Below are 21,491 nucleotides of genomic sequence, written 5' to 3'. Positions count from 1 at the left end.
AGGAATGTAAGTTAAGTCTACGATACATTTATTTGGCATTTCCCGTGCTAACATAGAAGACAATTAATATTTGTAATGTATAGATAATACTGTCTTTGAAACTACAGCATCAGGTCAAACTACAGCGCCAGAAGCATCTGGTATTCACACCTTTTTAGGAAGCGCATTGTCAAACAGTTAAAATAGAAGTCTGGTGGCCAAAGTCATTTAAGTGTAAACAAATCATCTACCCAAAAAAACTCACTCTAACAAATGGTATCCTTAAATATTGTAGGAAATGTACTTAGAGCCATCAAATCATTCAAAGATGTTTTCCATGCTCTGATTTGATGGCTCCAAGTGCATATCTGACAGTATTTAAGAAACTACACACTTCAGGACATAATATCTGTTTGACTGTCACCTTTCTAAGCATTTGTGTTTTCCACCACCAACCAAAGTCATACAGTGTGTACCATCAACAAAATATAACGCAGTCACTCATCAAGGCTTCCTTTTGAGTGGCTGCCTGAACCACTTTCTCTGGCAGCTGGTTCTACATAGATATCACACTTTGTGTACAAAAGTTGCCCCTTAAGTTCCTCTAAAGCTTTCCCCTCTCCCCTTCATCCACTGCCATCTAGTTGTTGTACCCCAACTCTAGGCATACGACTGAATATAGTCAATGCCCCTCGTGATTTTATACATTTCTAAAAGATCTCCCCTCATTTTTCTATGCTCTAAGGAATGAAGTCTTGGCCTGTCCAACTTCTCCCTTTAACTCAGTTCCTTGAGCCCTGGCAGCAGCCTTATTCTGCTCTTTTGTCGATTTAATAACAGCATTCCTAACCCAAACTGAACACAGTACTCTAAAGTGCTGTTTCACCAGTGTTTTGTGCAGCCACACCATGACTTTCCCACTTTTGTAGTCATTGCCCTGATTTATGAAGGCTCATATGGCAAAAAACCACCATCACCACCCTGTCTACCATTGACTCCACTTTCAGCAACCATATATGTCAAGGTCCCTCTGTTCCATAACACTTTGTAGAGCCTTGCCATTTCCTGACAGTCCTACCTGGATTTAACTTTCCAAAATGCAACACTTAGCACTTGATTTGAATTTGCCATTCCTTGATCCACTTTCTCAGCTGATCTATATCCCCCTGCAATTTTTAAATCTTCATTATCCTTTTTACCACCTACTTTCTAAGTAGGTTAAATTTTATGGACAGTCATTCCTGAAGCATCTTGTCTTCTCAACCAGAGGATGTATTATTTGTGGAATATCCAACTTCTGAGCTGCTTATGAAATCAGTATTAATGTGGCTAGTCCAATTAAATTTCTGGTCAGTGGTGACCACAACCCCTAGAGGTATTCACAGTTCTGAAGATGAATGGAGATGAGGCTATTGTTAGAGATGATTATTCTCGGGTACTTCGGCATCACGTGTTGCTTGCCAATTTTTAAGCCTGACTGAATGTTAATGTCCAATCATGGGTTGCTTTGTTTTGAGAGGTTGCAAATGAATTCCCCTGTCTGGACCTATGGGAAATGAATGAGCATGGTTATACCAAGTTGGTGCATAGATTTCCTGCTAGCAACGGTTCCCAACATGGGGCCCACAGACCTGTTGGTTAATGGTAGGGATCCATGGTATTAAAAAGGTTGGGAGCCTTTGTTAGAGTATCCTTGGGCAGAGGTTAACTTTTAACACGAGTAGAATTAGGCCATTTGACCCATTGAGTTTGCTTTGCCATTCCATCATGGCTGATTTATTATTGCTCTCAACTCTGTTTTCCTGCCTTCTCCTCATAGCCTATACTGCTCTGATTAATAAAGAACCTATCAACCTCCTTAAGTATACCCAATGACTTGGCCTGCACAGCATCTGAAGCAATGAATTCCACCAATTTACCACTTTCTGGCTGAAGCAATCTTTCCCTATCTCTGTTATAAATGGGCATTCTCCATTTCTGAGGCTGTGTCTTTGGGTCCTAGACTCCTCACTATAGGAAACATTCCCCACACATCCACTTTATCCAGAGCTTTCAATATTCAACAGGTTGCAATGAAGTACTCTCCACCCCCCCCCCCCCGCCCGCCTCAGCCATTTGATAATTCTGGGTCAATGAGTACAAACCCAGAGCTACCACTCTTGAGCCTCCTCTGGACCCTCTCCATTGCCAGAGCATCTTTTCTTGGATAAGGGGCCTAAAACTACCCAGTACTCTTAAGTGCCTATAAAGCCTCAGCATTACATCATTGCTTTTGTATTCTAGTCTTCTCAAAATGAATGCTAAAATTGCATTTGCTGCTTTTTACAATCAACTCAACCTGCAAAGTTAACTTCTAGGGACTCCTGTAGGAAGAGCCCCAAGTCCCTTTGCATCTGATTTTTGAATTTTCTCCCCATTTAGAAGATAGTCCATGCCTTTATGCCTTCTGCCAAAGTGCAGGACCATGCACCTCCCTACATTCTATTCCATCTGCTACTTTGCCCATTACCCCAACCTTCTGCTGAACCCTGCTTCCTCAACACTACTTGCCCCTCCTATCTTCATATCATCTACAAACTTGGCCACAAAGTTGGTCAATTCCTTCATCTAAATCATTGATGTACTATGTGAAAAGAAGTCCCTGCACTGATCCCTGCAGAACACCATTAGTCTCCGGCAACCAACCTGAAAAGCCCCCTTTATTCCCACACTTTGCCTCCTGCTAGTCAGGTAATCTTTCCTGTAACACCATGGGCTTTATTGTTAAGCAGCACCCTGTCAAAGGCCTTCTGAAAATCCAAATAAAACAATATCTACTGACCTTTGTCTATTGTGCCTATTATTTCCTCAGAATTCCAACAGGTTGGTCAGGCCAGATTTTCCCTTTGGAAAATGCTGACTTTGGGTTATTTTATCACGTGCAGTCAAGTACCCCAAAAACTCATCCGTAATAGATTCCATTTTACCAATCCCTGAAGTTAGGTTAACTGGCCTATAATTCCCTTTCTTCTGCCTCCCTCCCTTTTTAAAGAATGGAGTGACATCTGCAGTTTTCAGTCTTCAGGAACTATTCCTGAATCTAATGATTTTTAAAAGATTTCTAATCCCTCCAATCTCTTCAGTTACCTCTTTCTGAACTTTGGGGTAAAGACCATCTGGTCCAACTTCAGGCTTTCCAGCTTCCCATTCACCTTCTCTTTAGTGATAGCAACAACACTCACTTCTTCCCCTGACACTCACATTTCTGGCATTCTGCTAGTGTCTTTGCAGTGAGGGTCACACAATATTTATTAAGATCCTCCATTTCTATTGCCCCAGAGTCATTTTCCAATGGTGTGGTATCCCTTTGTCTCTCCTTTACGTTGTATATTGTCGGGGGGCGGGGGGGGAGACTTGTTGTATTCTTATTTGTATTATTGGCTAGCTTATCTTCATATTTTAACTTTTCTCTACTTACGGCTTTTTTATTTGCTGTCTTGGTTTTTAAAAGCTTCCCAATCCTATAACTTCCCACTAATATTTGTATATCTACTATATGTTCTCTCTTTGTCCGTTAGGCTGTCCTTGACTTTCATTGCCAGTCAAGGTGGCCTCATCCTCCCTTTGGAGTACTACATCTTTTACTGTATCTTCTGAATTTCCCCTATAAACACCAGCCATTGTTCTGCCATCATCCCTGCTAGTGTCCCTGTCCAATTAACTTTGCCAGCTCCTCTGTCATGCATCTGTAATTCTCTTTACTCCACTGAAATAGTGATAAATTCAATTTTACCTTCTCAAACAGCAGGTTGAATTCATCATATTATGATCACTGACTCTTTGAGTTTTCCTTACCTTAAGCTCCCTAATCAATTGACCCAACACCCAATCCAGAATTGCTGTTCCCATAGTGAACTCACCATAAGATGCTCTTGAAAAGCCATCTCGTAGGCATTCTACAAGTTCCCCTCTTGGGATCTAGCACCAAGCAGCTTTTCCCAATCTTCCTGCATATTGAAATGCCCTATGATTTTTGCAACATTGCCCTTTTGACATGCCTTTTTAATCTCCTGTTGTAATTTGTAGCCCACATCATGGTTACTGTTTGAAGGCCTGTATATAATTCCTATTAGGGTGTTTTTTTTTTACCCTTAACTCTACCCACAAGTATTTTACATCTTCCAATACTATGTCACCTCTTTCCAAGGATTGATTTAATTTTTTAAAAATCATTACAGCTACCTCAACCTCTCTGCTTACCTGCTTGTTTTTTGTTTTTAATGTAACATGTATCCTTTGATGTTAAACTAACTATGATCTTTCAGCCACAACTCAGATGCCCACATCGTACCTGCCAATTTCGAAAATGCACCACAAGATCATCTGCCTTATTCTGTATACTGTGTGCATTCAGATGTAATGCTCTCAGTCCTGGATTGATTCACCCCTTTGATTTTGTCCCCCGTTACACTTTAAATTATTCTACTAACTGCAATTTTGTTCTATCATCTGTCCTTCCTCAGTGTCATACACACTGCATCTAGTTGTACACTAACTGTCCCATCCTGACCACTATCACACCAGTTCCCATCCCCCTGCCTAATTGGTTTAACCCCTCCACCTCTAGCAAACCTGCCCACTGTGATAGTGGTCCCTCTCTGGTTCAGTTGTAAGCTGTCCTTTTTGTACAGGTGATGCCTTCCCCAGAAGAGGTGCCAATGGTCCAGAAATCTGAAACCATGCCCCCTACACCAATTCCTCAGCCACTCATTCATCTGCCAAATTATCCTATTCTTGCCTTCACTGGCATGTGGCACAGGCAGCAATCCAGAGATTACTACTTTAGAGGGCTTGCTTTTCAGCTCTAACTCCCTATATTCTCTTCAAGAACTCTTCCCTTTTCCTACCCATGTTGTTAGTACTAATATGTACCATGATTTCATTATATTTCATTATGTACGATGATCATCTTTGTCCATACATCCATCAACCTTTAAAGTTGATTACATTTATCCACAACTATCTGAGACAGATTTCCAGAGATGTACTCGGTGGCTACTTTATTTAGGTACACCCGTACAATTGCTTGTTAATGCAAATATCAACCAATGGTGTGGGAGCAGCTCATTGAATCTCTTGACCTTGTCTACATGCAGTTGTTCAGACCAAACATCAGAACGGGGAAAAAATGTGATTTAAATGACTTTGACTGTGGAATGATTGTTGGTGCCAGATGGGGTAGTCTGTTGATCTCAGAAACTGCTGATTTCCTGAAATTTTCCAGTACAACAGAAAACAAAAGCTGCCCAGTGAGCAGCAGTTCTGTTGGTGAAAATGCCTTATTAATGAGAGAGGTCAAAGGAGAATAGCCAGACTGGTTCAAGCTGAGAGAAAGGCGACAGTAACTCAGATAATTAAGCACACCATTGTTGTAATGCACCTCTGATCGCAGAACATGTCAAACTTGCAGTGGATGGGCTACAACATAAACAGTTTGTTAAATATTATCCCAATCTTTATTCTTTTGTGGGGAGGGGGATTTTGGTCAATGTGCCTGTTTGGTTTTGCCTTTTTTGGTGCAGGGAGGAGGGATTTGGGGGTTGATGATTGTGCTGCCTTTCTTTGTTTTCTTGTTTACATGGCTACCTGTAGAAGAATTTCAGGGTTGTCTAATTTCATGATAAATGAAACTTTGAAAATATAAGAGGTAACTACAAAGTAGCTACCAAGTGAACAGCCTTTAAATGCATGTTCTCATTCCAGTTCAAAGTGGGCAACTCTATGTCCTCGGGCCTATATATGCTACATTTATTCTTGGTGACAAGAAGGAACAATCTGTTGATATTGGCATTTGTGCTTTTGATGTCTCTAGTCTGACATCTCCATGAATTTCTCATTTTTTCTAATCTCCAGGTTAAACATAAAATTTAAAAGCTCAAAGTAAATTTATTTTCAGAAGTACATATTTACCATATGCAACTCTGAGATTCATTTTCTTGTAGCCGTACTCAATAAGTCCAATACAATAATTATAATAGAATCAATGATAGATTGCACTAACTGGGCATACAACCAGTGTGCAAAAGATGAACTACAAATAGAAAAAAGTAATGATAAGTACACAGTAAATATCAAGAAGGAGATTAGTCCTTGAAAGTGAGTCCCTAGAACATTTCAGTGGGGCAAGTGAAGTTATCCCTTGATGGCTCTCAGTCCCTCCTTATTGGACTATCCCTCGTCAGATGAAACTGTCTTTATGTTGTGCTCCCTCTTTCCTTGGTAAAGAAATCAAGAGGATTCCAGGTGTACTTTATCAGTAAAACTTTGTTTTTGAATTGCAGCAATTAAGGTGATTTTTTTTTTGCTGTATTTTTCAGTGACTTCATTTTAGGATATGTTTGGACAGATGATTGAGCTTTAGAATCATAAATTATATCTTTAAGTAATGTGACAGTTTGTGTTGATTGAATTAGACAATGCTAACCAGAAGTTTACCAGTTTTTGACTTGCGTACTACTATAGGTATCCCATACATTATAAAAATACAATGTGATCTTTACAAGGAGCAGTTCATTAACAGTGTGTATTTTACCGCATAGTGTAAAATTCTGAAGCTTTTTCCTGTCTGATTCATTACATCATAAGTAATTGTGTTTAAATTAGTTGCTCAGCTTTTGCAACCTTTAAGCATTACATCTATGCCTTTAGTAACAACATATCCATGGTAATTATGATATGCTAAGCAAAGGTATTGTTAGCATGAGTCTAAGAGCTAAAATGCACCTGAACAATCTCTGCTCCTCATGGTATGATGGTCATTGTTAATTTGTGATGCCTATAGCTAGGTTCCTAAACTTGAGAATTGCTTCACTGTTTTCTGACTGAGCACTAAATTAAATGGCATGTTCTAATGGATCTTTAATAGCCAACGTTCTTGAACTTGGGGCAACGGTCTTGTGTAATATGGTTCAGGGGAAAAATAAAAAGAAACCTGAAGAGGCCATCTCATTGTAAAATGAAACTTAATTCTTTATATTGTTTAATGTGTCACTAATATTCTATTAAAACCAAAAGCAAATTTAAGAATAAAAAAAACAATGTGTTGCTAATGGTGAAAAGTAGACTTTAATCTTCTAGGGACGTTCACGCCACTGTTGCTTGTAGATTCATTGTGTGGTACTCATCTGCTTTGAATGGGCTTCAGTAATATTGGTGCCCAAGAAGAGAGTGGTAATTTGCCTCAATGACGATCGCCCACTGGCACTTGCACCCACACTGATGAAGTGTTTTCAGAGATTGATGTTGAAGTTTATCAGCTCCTGTCTGAATGGCGACTTGGATCCACTCTAATTTTCCCACCAAGACACAGGTATACAGTGGATTCCATCTCATTGGCTTTTCACACACCCTGGAACATCTGGCCAGCAGAGGGACTTGGTCAGTTTAGGAGAGTGGGCAAAGAAATGGCAGATGAGATACAATGTTGAGAAATGTACGGTTGTACATTTTGAACGAAGAAATAATCGGGCACGTTATTATTCAGATGGGGAGAAAATTCAAAAGTTAGAAGTGCAAAGGGACTTGGGGGTCCTCGTGCAGGATACCCTAAAGGTTAACCACCAGGTTGGATCGGCAGTAAGGAAAGCGAATGCTATGTTGGCATTCATTTCAAGAGCAATAGTGTATAAGAGTAAGGAGGTGTTGATGAGGCTGTATGGGGCACTGGTGAGACCTTATTTGGAATACTGTGTGCAGTTTTGGGCCCCCTATCTGAGAAGGGATGTGCTGATGTTGGAGAGATTTCAGAGAAGATTTACGAAGATGATTCCTGGAATGCAGGGGCTAACATATGAGGAGCGTTTATTGGCTCTTGGACTGTATTCATTAGGGTATAGAAGAATGAGAGGGGATCTCATAGAAACATTTCGAATGTTGAAGGGGTTGGACAGAGTAGATGTGGAAAGGCTGTTTCCCTTGGTGGGCGAGTCCAGGACAAGAGGCCACAGTCTTAGAATTAGAGAGTACCCATTTAAAACAGAGATGAGGAGAAATTTTTTTAGCCAGAGCGTCATGGATTTATGGAATTCGTTGCCACATACATCTGTGGAGGCCCGGTCATTGAGGGTGTTTAAAGAGGAGATTGATTGGTAATTAGTCAGGGTATCAAGGGATATGGGGAAAAAACCCGATATTGGAACTACATGGGAGAATAGTTTAGCTTATGGTAGAGTGGCGGAGCAGACTCGATAGGCCAAATGGCCTACTTCTGCTCCTTTGTCTTGTGACAGATGCTCATACCCTCTCTTCATCCTCGTGATAGTCAGGGTTGTTTTGGTGTGCCATAAGGTCACTTGAATATGGGGCATCTGTCTGTTGAAGCTCAGCCTGTAGACATAACTGCATTTCCAGGAGGAGTTTCTGGGTGGTGAGCAGAAGCCGTACATCACCAAAACCAATTGAAGCACCTCATTTGTTCAGCTTGTGTTTGGGTCATTTTATTGCAAACAACTTTTTATGTGCTGTTGAAGTGATCAAAGGGTAATTGCATTAACCTTAAATGTTTTAAATTGTGCACATTTTTGCAAAGGTTTAGGGATTAAGTTTTGGCTTGGTTGTGAAAGGGTTTTGCAAATATTTGCTTCTGTTAAGAAGTTTTGAATGACCCTTTACACTTGTAAAATTCTCTGCTTAAGCTGTTTTTATTTTTATTGTGTAAACAAAATCCTCAATAAGGAACTGGAACCTTGAACATGACTCACCAGGAAGGCAGAGAACTTGTGACTTCCGTGCTTGTGCAATGAGTATTGTATGCCACGATGAGTATCTGTATTCCTACGTGTTTTAAAAGCTTGTTTTCCTTTGAATTGACACATGACTGAGATTGTTATAGGAGAACATTGAACTTCATTAAGCTTATAATTTGGTATAATCAAGCCTCTTTCATTATCTGTCCTTCCCACAAGTTCTTGTTCTTCCAGTGCTGTTTCTTCAGCAATATTCATGAATGTAAATTAGTCATTCACATTTGGGGTGGAAAATAACTGTCAGGTCACCTTTTGCCCTCCTAGAGAATGCCAGCAGTCAGTGTTTGCAAGAAATTATTGGATGAGTCTCAACATCTCATTACTATTGCTAAACCCAGGACTGGCTGAACTACTTCCCCAGTCACTGGTACCAGAAATAAAAACTTTGTTTCTGATAATTTATAGGCACTTTGGTAAATGTTTTCTAACTCTGTTCATCTTTCAGTGATGCTTGAGGGCAAAACCCGATGTGTACATCGCTTATAGTTAAAATGGTGGGATCATATTGGTAGGATCAAATGTTTTACTCCAAGCTGAGAACTGTTTGTGTTGGGAATAGAATACTTTTCATTTTGTAGCTGAGTGGTTTATTCATTGGTTAGAATACAGACATAACTGAAGGCCAGCATTTTTCACACATTTCTAATTGCCCAAAGATGTTGGTGAACTGCCTTCTTGAGCTGTTAGTCCTTCTGATGAAGGTCTTTAGCAATCAGATTAACTTGTCAGTACCAACACAAATGCAGCAATACACTAAATAAAGATTAAAGATTAGCTCTGCCACATGTACATTGAAGTTTACAGTGAAATGCTGTGTTTTCCAAGAATGACCAGCACAGTTAGAGTTGGGCTGAGGCAGCCCACAACTGTCACCATGTTTCTAGTGCCAACGTAGCATACCCACAACTTACTTAACCCTAACTCGTCCATCTTTGTAATGTGGGAGGAAAATAGAGCACTGGAGGAAACCCATATGATTAAGGGAAAACATACAAACCTACAGCGTGAGAATTGAACCCCGATTTTATAGTTGGTGCTGTAAACTGTTCACTGCCTGCTTGCCTAGTTTGGTCTGCATGTTGGAATATGTATCAAAGCTTTGCTAGACCAATCCAAAACTAACCCCACTATTTTTAGTATTTTGTTTGCACTGGGATAATAAACCTCCTCCTTTCTTCTGCAGAGTATGTAGGTGATGGTAGAATTGGGATGTCATTGATGTAGGATTGGAGTTGCTAGTTGGGTGAAGGTCTGTTCCAACGCGGTGTATGTATTTCTCTGATTTCTTTCAGTAATTTTATTTTGGATTGGAGAAGGTTAATATTTAAGATTTCCTGTGTCACTGTAAAAATGGGAGAACTTTGGATTTAATTTACTCAGGATTTCACCTTCAGGATGCTTATGAATTTTAGAGATTCTTTCTCCCCACTATTTGAGGTTTTGATTGAGTTTGTTTTTTTTTTGGGCTTCTTCAACCATCATTCATATTGTAAATTGTTCAAATTATTCAGTTTCCCCTGGTATAATCGAGATCTCTGGTTATTATTGTTGATTAAACCAATACCCAATGTAATCATTGTGCAGAAATGTTGAAGGCTGTTCATAAACTTAAAAAAAATCCGAAGATTTGAGTTTTAAGCAATAGAAGTGACTTAAGTTCTTGAACTTTCAGCTGAATGTGTCTCGATATGTGCCTTGATATGGTCTCTGGTTTGTAACATTCAATATCCTGTTGCACCCAAGTTCATAAATGAAACGCAATCATTTTGGGAAAACCATAACTGTGATTCAATTTGTTGAATTCTGCTATAATTTCTGGAACATAAATGCATATTAATTAAAGCACATTTAAGTACACTGCCCATTAAGTACAAAATTCTGGCATGTTGATAAGATTGATACCAAGGTATTGTTTCCACCATCTGGAAATTTAGAATTGGGAGTGGAAGGAAAGAGTTTGCATTTGGTATAATCCAGGGCAAGGTGTTGGACTGAGATGTAAATCTTTGCAATTTTATACTGTACAGGTTGTGGATATCCAGTTGCTGTGTAGATTTAAAGTTCAGATTTATGGATTTTTGGAATCTAAAAGCATTAGCGTTTGGGAATGGAAAATGAAAGTGAGCATGATTGATCATGATTTTTATTGAATAATGGAGCATTCTTAAAGGAACACAGAGCTTGTTGCTTTTGTATGTTCTTAAATAACTACAAGTGAAGACATATAGTAAAATGGGGGGGGGGGGGGTGCCGTGAGGAGAAGGAGGCAGGGGAACCATGGGTCAGGTGTTCAACACAAAATTAGAAATCCATTTAAGATTTAAAGGTTCAAATGAAACTATCTTTTTTTCTTTGTCACCTTGTCCAATGACATTGAGAGCAATAGTAGAACGTATTATTAAAGACCTCCAGCACCCACGGCATGCCCTTTTCTCACTGTAACCATCAGGTAGGAGATACAGAAGCCTGAAGGCACACACTCAGTGATTCAGGAACAGCTTCTTCCCCTCTGCCAACCGATTCCTGAATGGATATTGAAGCTTTGGAACTACCTCACTTTTTTAAATATACAGTATTTCTGTTTTTGCACATTTTAAAAATAATCTATTCAATATACATAATTGATTATTTTTTATTTTATTATTTTTTCTCTCTCTCTGCTAGATTATGTATTGCATTGAACTGCTGCTAAGTTAACAAATTTCACGTCATATGCCGGTGATAATAAACCTGATTCTGATTCTAAAATATAGCAGGCTTTGGAAACTTAGGATGAAAACATAATGCTGGAAATGGTCAGTTCAGGCACATCTGCAAAGAGAACAACTCAGATCATTTTACAGGTCAGTGACCTTCCCTCAGAGCAGGTAAATATAAAGGGATGAAACTTATTCCAAGTTGCTGAATAAAGTGAGCAATGAAGGATATTGAGAAGAGTGGATGGAGACCAGGAGAGATTGAATAACACTTGTGGTTGTGTTGGCTGAAAGGGTAGTCAAGATATTTCTGGGAGGTATAAATAACAGGTATAAAATCTGATGTATGAGAAATGAGTGTCTTGGGTAGATGAGATGACTGGTAGTAGAACAAACAGATAGAAATGTCAGATAACGATGGGAGTGGCTGGTTATCTGAAATTGTTGAAATCAGTAGCTGCAATGTGCCTCTCCCAAGATGTCTAATACATAGTTTTAAATTAATGCTTATCCCTTGCAGCAAAGAACACCCAAGAAAAGTGGTCTAGCTGCAGCCATCAAGATGAATTAAAGATTGTATAGCTCTTCAATTGATCTAATACTGTGTTGTCCAAAAAAGTATCTTGGACTGGGAACATTTCAGTAATCAGTAGAGGAACACGACATTGCTAAGGGAAAAAGAAAATGGTATACAAGGCAATACAGAGCCTCGGCCCAAAACGTCAGCTATTTACTCCTTTCCATAGATACTGCCTGGCAGTTTGAGTTCAATCAGCATTTTGTGTGTGTTGCTTAGATTTTCAGCAATTGCAGATTTTTCTTGTTTGTAATTGTATACACAATTCTTTAACAAGAAATGTAAAAGCAGAGGACTCTTCTGGATATGTAAATTAGGTTAACTAAGTACTATCTTTTTTTTGGTGTACACTCAATCATCAAAGTCAGACAATGACAATCTCAGCAAGGGAGATTCTGACTAACTACCCTTGATACTGAATGGCATTCCACCTAAGTCAGTTTCCTTGGGGACACATTTGACTAGAAACTGAACAGGAGCAGCTTCATACATACCAAAACTATGAGAGCATGTCAGAGGCTGTAAATCCAGAAAGACTGACATACCATAATGAATTCCTTGATCTTGCTGATGTTGAATGCAGGATTGTTGCTGTGGCACTGCTCAACCAGTCAACTCCACTTCACTTCTCTATCTGAGATTCTGCCAACAGCAGGTGTCATCGGCAATTTGGCACCATGAGTGTGGTGAGAGTAGCACAGTGGGCTAACCGTGCATCCTTGATGTGCGTCTGTGTCAGTGAAGATCTTTCCTAAACCAGTCAGCACTGGTAAGTTGAGGATGCAGTGGCAGAGGGAAGTACAGAGGCACAGGTTTAAAAGCTTGTTGCTTGTTACTGGTGGGATGATACTGTTGAATATTGAGCTGTAATTGATGAACAGCAGCCTGACGTACAGTAGGTGTCCAGGCACACCAAAGCTAAGTGGGGAGCAAGTGAGAATGTCTGCTGTAGACCTTTTGTGGTGCTAGGGAAATTGCAATAGGTCCAGGTCCTTGCTCAGGCAGGAGTTAATTCTAGCTATTACCAACTTCTCAGAGCACATCATCACAGTAGATTAGGCAGATTAGCCATAGATTAGATGGAGCAGATCAGCTTTATTACTTTATTTATTAAGATACAGTGCGGAATAAGCCCTGCCAGCCCTTAGAGTCATTCCCCCAGCAAACCCTGATTTAACTCTAGCCTAATCACGGGACAATTTACAATGACCAGTTAGCCTACCAAACGGTAAGTCTTTGGACTGGGAGGAAGCAGACGCGGGAAGAAAGTGAAAACTCCTTACAGGCAACGCCAGGAATTGAACCCCGGTTGCCGGTACTGTAAAGTGTTATGCTGACCACTATGCAATTGTGCCACCCTTACCACTTGGGCACTGGTATGATTGCCCTTTTGAAGTAGGGGGTTAATTCTTTCTGCAGCAGCAAGAGATTGAAGATGTCCATGAACACGCCAGCCAGTTCATTGGCACATTTTTGGTACTCTGACAGGTAAACCATCCCAAGACATCAAGCCACAGTGGTTCACCCTCTTGGAGGATGTTCTGCTGTTCTGACATTAGCTTCAAAGACATATCACAAGGTCACCAGATGCTGTGAGAACTTAATGCGAGTCTCCCTTTCAAAGCATGTGTAAAAGGTTATTGAGGTCATTGGGGTGTGAAGCATTACTGTCCTTGTGCTTTTAGGTTTTGCCTTGGAGTAAGTGATGGCATGGAAACCCTCCCACAACAGTTGTGCATCCGACTGTGTCACTGATTTCATGTGAAATTGCCTTTTGCTCTCACAAAGACTTTCTGCAGGTTGTAGTTGGACTTGTGGGGTTCTAGATTGCCAGTCTTCAATGCTACAGGTCTAATCATCAGCAAACTGAGTCTCCTGATTCATCCAGGATTTCTGATTGGGTATGTTTGACCTGTTTTTGGAAAGTGCACATTCGTCCACACAGGTCTCATTGAAGTCAGTGACAGCCGTGGCCTATTCATTCAGATGAAAAGATGTGAATGAATCCAAATATGACCCAGTCCACCAATCCAGTGCAGTTATGTAATACTGCTCTACCTTTACCATCCCTTCGCAGTGCTCACCACTGGTGCTATGGTCCTTGTTCTCTGTCTATGCTGAGGTGATTGGACTTGCCAAAGTGCGGGTGTGAGATGGCATTGTAAGCGTTCTTGATGGAGGTGGCAGAGTAATCAAGTGTTGGCCCCTCTGGTTCTGTAGTGGTAATTTGATGGTAGTTTCAGACTTCAAGCTAGCCTGGTTGAAGTCCACTGAGATGATTGGGAAGGCATCAGGATGTATTGTCTCATGGCTGTTGATCGCAGTGCTAAGCTCCAGTGCCAGCTCAACATGTTGAGGTAATTGAAGCCTGGAGGCTAGTTGAGCAGCAGAGGTGAAGAATGGGAACCCTATTGTTGGTATGGCTGGATGGAGAAATGGTAAGAAAATGGGAGCAGGACATGAAACATAGGTGTAGGTACCATACGAGAGAAGAAAAGAAACTTTCAAGTTGGGAAGTGATTTCTGTGGGACAAGAACATTCTGAGATGATTGTACTAAGGTATTATTCTTGAATCTCAGGGAGGGAAGAGAGATGAACAGTGTAGTTGAGGCACTGGGGTTGGATGTGATAGAAGGAAGAAATAAATTAATTAGCTGTCCTGAGGGGGAAGACCAGCAGAGTGTTCTTTGGGTGTGAGGAGTCATGGAGAGCTGGTGTACTTGAAGCCCCCTCATGCAGAGCAGAGATCAATTTGCTAAACAGCAACACCCTGCCCTTGTCAGCAGGTCTACTGAGAATGTTGATCTTGCTCCTTGGTATGAAGTTCAAAGAATAGTAGGGTTATAGTCAGTGGATGGCAAAATTGAAGCAGTCAGTGTCATATTGGCAGTTTGTGATGAAGTATTGTAGCCTTGACTTACCAGAAATCACTCCTTTGACAAGATCAACTGTTTTATCATAGAATTAAATTATTCCACAGAAAATGTTGAACAGTGTTTATAAAAAAAAACGCATTTACAGTCAATGCACCAATCCTTTGTCACAGTTGGAATAATTTTTTTTTGAGAATGGCATTAAACTATAAGTTCTCCCCTTGCATAAATTCCTTCCAGTGAGTGTACCTGTCACATTGTGATGTTATTAGATTCATTGTTTGCAAAGCCCTCAACTCAAGCTCACAGATGCATAAACTACAAAGGATTTCCAAACCACAGGTACAACTCTTATGAGCTAAAAGAACATACCAACGAGTTGTAGGTGAATGGGTTGTCCATTGCAGAAACCGAAGGTTGAGGAATGAATTCTAGTTCTTTCTGTCATGGAAAGTTTTTCCCAATGTTTCCCACTGAAGCTGGAGAGATGTTGTTGGAGCTAAATTGAGGGTTGTGGGGAAGAAGAGGGGGAAATGCCTGGTGAAGAAGAAGAAGAAACAGTATTGTGCTTGGGTGCAAGAGATGAGTTTGGGGAAAAGGACAAATGGTTTTGGCTGTATCTTCACTCCAGAATCAAAGTCACCCTGCCCTTCGTTAACAAACTACCAGGCGTAGATGATGCTTCGATATTCGGTGGCCTTTCTTTTGTGGTACACTTTTGAGTACTGGGTAGGACCCCCACCCCCTTGCACCCTGAACACATGGACAAACACTTTGCTAGGAACACCTACACACTAATGCTAATCGAGTATCCAGTGAAGTATACAATTGAATAGACTTGGCACCAATAAAAAGTCTGTAACATCCTGCCTCTACTGCACATCACAACCTTGCAGCAATGTCTACAATCAAACCTTGTAAAATGGACCATTTCCAAATTTTTGTCCTGCAATGCTCTAGCACAGCACTTGGTTACCTTGAATGACAGAAGACTATCTCAAACCTGGTATAAAGTCATGGTCCACTGGACTGTGGTTCTCTCTGCCCACTTGTATCCTTCAGTCAATTACAACCTATAACGGGCATGTCAAAACTCTGGTGGGGTACCACCAATACCACTTCGACAAATCTTACTGGTAGGAACTGTGAAACAGCATAATTATCCTCTCTAGGTCCATGTTCTCCAGCATTGAGACACCAATTATGCTCATCTGGCTTTGTTAAATACTGAAATTGTCCCAAAGTAGACATCCTGTCAGAGAGGAAGTCACATAGTATTCTCAAAGCCACCTTGAGAAAAATGTAATACTGATTTTCCCCCTGGCCCATGACTACTTGGAATGTAGAACCATTCAGATCTCAGGGTGTGCAGATCTCCCATTCTCTATGTCCTGCTAAGGACCACTGCCTTATGGAAGAGTCAGCAGTTCCATGTGAACTTCTACAAGTAACTCAATACCTACAGAGCTGGAGTGGAAGCAACTCATCCAGAACCCTGTTAGTTATTTGTGTGAAAATGTGTTTAATTTAGCAATGAAAACTGAGTGCATAGTCGCCACTTCTACGCTATCTGCAGAATTGCAAAATGTTTTCTTCTGGCAGAAGAATAGGAATGCATCAACTGCACCATATTTCATGGAAAGAAAACGGAAGTTAGAACAAGCTGGTTTTGTTCATTGTAGGTAGAAGTAAAAACAACAACAATCTCCAATCTTGTTCTCTGATTCTATCCTCTTGTGGAACAAAATCACAATGCAAGAAATTTTCTAACCTCTTTAGTGGAGTGCAGCAAAAGTATTATCATCAGATAAAAGCTGCTTCTGAGCTTTGTGACCCCATAACCAAACAAGCTGTTGTGCATTCATGGTACCTAGGTCAAAGTTGCAAGTCCAATTCCAAAGAATTTCAGGCATATTGAGGGCGTACAGCTTATTCAGCTCATTTTCTAGCACTTAATTTGTATCCCTGCAGGTTATCCCTACTCTATCCTTTACTATTAAAGGAAAATATTCCTGGGATGAGACCTTTGTAGGTTAAAGGAGAGAGAAAGCGGACTGAACCCATGCAATTTGGTGTTTTAGAAAATGATGGAAGATGAGAATGAAGCCTTTTTTTTCCCTACAATCTAAGTCTTTGTCTATGAATTACAAAACCAAGTTTGTGTATCATCTGCACACTGCTTTATCATGCCCCCCTATTTTTGAGGTTAATTTGGCACAGACATATTGGGCTGAAGGGTCTGTTCTTATGTTGTGGTGTTCTGTGTTAAATCATTAAAATCTACTATAGGAAACGAGAGACTGAGTACTGAACCCTATAGAACCCAGCTAGTCACAAGAACATTTGACACCTTCAATTTGTCACTTGCCACAGAGGCCGTTCAAGATCTAATTCACCGTCTTTCCTGGGACTCCATGGGCTTTTATTTTGACTTCCCATGAGGGATCTTGTCAAAATCCATACAGGCGAAACTAAACACACTACCCTCATCAACCCTCTTTGCTACCTTCTCAAAAACACTCATTTACAATTTTCTCCAAAATGCTGTCTGTGCTTTTCTACTGTTCAGAATGGATTCCAACAGTTTTCCACCAGTGAAGTTATGCAAACTGCCTGTAATTACTGGTTTATCCCTTCTTCCCTTTGTAAACAGTACATCAACTAATCCTCTGGCACTACTTTGAGGGGGGAATTGAAAAAATTCAGAGCTCTGCATTTCCTTCCTTTTTTAAAAAAAAAGATGGGTTGGATACATCGTGCAGCCTGATGATCTATTTACTTTCACAGATGCCAAGCCCTTTCTGTTTCATAGTGTTTATCCCATCTAATATTTCACTCTATTTCTCTGTAGTTATAACATCACACTTCCCTTTTGTGAGGAAGCCACAAAATGCTAAGAACCTTCCTTCCATTCTCCACTCCATGCGGAGGTAACCATTTTGGTCTCAATTAAGCCCTACTCTTTTGAAGAAAAGCGCATCTTTCCCTGGTATATCAGTTGACCCTTAACCAACGGCACTGAAATATCTGCTTTTATCACCTCTCATTCCACTTCCTCCCCCACCCCCCACCATCATCCTGCATTTCACCAATATTTGCTTTGTGTTATATGCTTATGATTTTTCAGTATCTTGTCTGTTTAGTCTTTTGAGTTTGGGCATGTTTTCTAGGAAATAAGTTATAATGGCCTAAGCTCAAATTTATACCTCCTTAGTGATGTGGCTGTCTCTGTTGGGCTATCTGGTTCTGATGTAGCCTGCAGCGAGCTAGAGGAACTCCAAAGCCCACTTTGTGCATATACATATACTTATTTCATTGTAGGACTTTAAGACCCTTTAATGGATGAATACCTGCAACTGTAATGTGTATTGTGAGGATGAAAATTGAGCACAGCATCTGTAGACAATTGGGTGTGCAAAGTCAATTGTTCAATCGCTGTTTGCATCATACTGTATAAAAGTTAAAAGATATATTAATATTTTTTAATATTGATTAGGTCCAAGATCTGGAAAAGGTCCACTTGTAATAATGTGAAGTGATACTGGGTCATTAAGACCAAAAGACAAAGACAAAGGAGCAGAAGTCGGCTATTCAGCCCATCGGTCCTATCATCATTTTATCATGAGCTGATCCATTCTCTCATTTAGTTCCACTCCCCCGCCTTCTCACCGTAACCTTTGATGCCCTGGCTACTCAGATACCTATCAATCTCTGCCTTAAATACACCCAATGACTTGGCCTCCACTGCAGCCCGTGGCAACAAATTCCATAGATTCACCACCCTCTGGCTAAAAAAAAATTCTTCGCATCTCTGTTCTGAATGGGCGCCCTTCAATCCTTAAGTCATGCCCTCTCGTACTAGACTCTCCCATCATGGAAAACAACTTTGCCACATCCGCTCTGTCCATGCCTTTCAACATTCGAAATGTTTCTATGAGGTCCCCTCTCATTCTTCTAAACTCCAAGGAATACAGTCCAAGAGCGGACAAACATTCTTCATATGTTAACCCTCTCATTCCTGGAATCATTCTAGTGAATCTCCTCCGTACCCTCTCCAACGTCAGCACATCCTTTCTTAAATAAGGAGACCAAAACTGCCCACAGTACTCCAAGTGAGGTCTCACCAGCACCTTATAGAGCCTCAACATCACACCCCTGCCCCTATACGCTATTCCTCTAGAAATGAATGCCAACATTGCATTCGCCTTCTTCACCACCGACTCAACCTGGTTAACCTTAAGGGTATCCTGTACGAGGTGTTGCAGTATACCCAATAGTCAGTAACTTGTTACATTTTTCATTTGGTACAAGTTGCATTTTATAATTATTCATGGTTAAGTGCAAACAAATTGGCTAATTAAAATGTTCTTTATCATGGTGGAAATAAATTTTTGTTACCTCTAATTTAGCAGATAAGCAAAGGGTATGAATTATTCATTTCATATATTCAGCCTGCAGCTGCTGTACCTGGATCATCTTTCTGTTTGTCAAGAAAGCTTATCCAGTAGCCTTTCGGGCAGCATTTTTGTAGGGTGTAAGTGAGTTTTTCCAGCCACCAGTCCAGCTTATTTTCCTCCTTGAAATTTGGGTGTGTAATACAATTTCAAGATGTAGGTAAAACCATGTACATGGCTGTGAATGAATTTGCCTTTTTTTAAAAAAAGAACTTGGTTCCTTCAGCTTCTTCCTGACCCACAATTCTCAGCCTATTTACTTTCTCTCAGCACTGTTGATACTTTACAAATGAGAATTTTTGTGCTTTGGCTTGAAGCTGTTTTCTACTGAGTATCTAAATTGATCACAAACATTCCAAATCCTGACATTCCTTTCCGTCTTTTGATTAGAAGCAAAGAACCTTCTATGAATTTTAGTAACAAATTTACTTCCAGAATGTATCTGTTCAACATTCCTGAAAAACGTATTTAGTAATATCTACCAGAATTTTGGCAATGATAGAATGAGCTGGTTTACTTCCGTAGGAAAGAATACTTTGGCAGTTTGTATCAATTCAGGAATCAACAATGTGTGTAACTAAACTGCCATTGGTTCTTGAAAGGGTTTTTTTTCTCTTGTTCCCTGAATGTTCTGTGTCTGAGAGCAATGTAGCAGGACACTGATGCACTATATATTTTGTGGTGGCTTATTTGAGAGCTACTTGGATGTGGAAGTCTTTCTTGAGAGATCATTTTGATTGTATTCTGAAGTTGAATTTTTCTTAAGAATCCAACATTGGAATACTGAAGTGGAGTAGTTACCCTGAGAATTCTGCCTGCTGTACCATTTGAGAAGAATGGCTGCAGCGGAAAGGTAACTTGCACTTCTTTCCAAAATAATTGAAATGTGTTTAAAGTATTATAAATGTCCTTAAAACTATGAAGTGTTTATAGTCTGTGTATTACTGTTTGTGAATGTTTGATTCTTCTCGTGACAGTTCCTCCAGCAGAGCACTTGACAGTAAAAAAATAAGATTACCTTTCCTTTGTTTTAACTCTTTGACAGCAGGTAGATGTAAAGATTGGCATTTGTAAAAGTAGTAATGAAATTCTGTACTTTTCTAATTTGTCAAAAGACTCCCCCCGCCCCCCAGAGCATTGCAAATTACAAAGTGACCAGTGAAGCACTCTGAAAGTGTGGTCATTCGCAATGTCAAGAGTAAAAATTTACTGTGAAACTTTACTCATACTAAGGAATTTCTAACAGTAATTTAGTGGGTATTGAGCAACTTGGAAACTATGCTACATAAATAACACTTGCTCTCAGAGGAAGCAGTTTAAATCCTTGGCCTGTGGAATAACTAATTTCAAGCCCCAGATTAAGAAAGGGCAGTGGCTAGATTCTGATCCATGTAATGTAAAAACAGTTGTCCTGGTTGTGAACATAGCAGTTTGATAGCTTCAGGTAACTGGGCCAGTGCCCAAAAACAAGGTTTGGGCAATTGAGCATTGAACCCCCTCAGGCTATGGAATGATAACTTTGCAAAGAATTGACATTCTAGCAGAAGGAGTTAAAATTGATTGTTTTTGCTAAATATATGACAACCTGCTTTCTCATCAATAGAAATACACTAATTGATTTTGTAGGGAAGTGTTTAATCAGAAACTAGTTCACACATGTCTTGGTGACTGTTATAATCCTTACAGTACCCTTTAAACCCACCAACTGCCTTCATGGAGCCATGGAGGGATACAGCAGGAAACAGGCCCTTCAGCCCATAAGTTTGTGAAAATCGACCAGGTATTTGCATATATCCTACATTAAGCTTCGTGCATTTCTCAACCCTTTTATCCCAGGAGTCCTCTAATGAACTGACTTTGCACTGCTCGCAATGTTATGCGAAACAACGTCTACATAAAAAAGTTAAATTTCCATAGCAGATTTCATAATTTTGGGGCATTCAAAAGCACTTAATCCAAGTTGAGTACGTTTCAAAGTCTCGGCACTGTTGTCTCGCAGGGACACAGCAATTTCTCCAGACTGTAATGTGCTCATGCTGAGATATTCTGAGATTTTTAAAAGTGGTATATGTTGACTAGGATTCCCACATTAAACCTGCTGTTCAAAAATGTGCTATGGGATCTTTTG

General features: G+C 40.1%; 1 protein-coding gene across 3 annotated transcripts in view; it reads left to right on the top strand.

Annotated features, from left to right (window-relative positions):
• LOC134351886 (3-phosphoinositide-dependent protein kinase 1-like) overlaps nucleotides 1–21,491 on the top strand; it is an 85,743-nt gene that overhangs the window by 26,624 nt on the left and 37,628 nt on the right. Inside the window, exon 1 of one of the 3 annotated variants that reach the window (XM_063058742.1) lies at nucleotides 20,054–20,216. The exons of the other annotated variants lie outside the window; for them this stretch is intronic. The gene's annotated coding sequence lies outside the window, so the exon portion shown is untranslated. Of the gene's footprint in view, nucleotides 1–20,053; nucleotides 20,217–21,491 lie in introns of those variants that run through there. 3 annotated transcript variants of the gene reach the window in all.

The sequence above is a fragment of the Mobula hypostoma genome, chromosome 9 (assembly GCF_963921235.1).
Source record: "Mobula hypostoma chromosome 9, sMobHyp1.1, whole genome shotgun sequence".
NCBI lineage: Eukaryota > Metazoa > Chordata > Chondrichthyes > Myliobatiformes > Myliobatidae > Mobula > Mobula hypostoma.
This window is presented reverse-complemented; position numbering and strand designations above follow the sequence as displayed.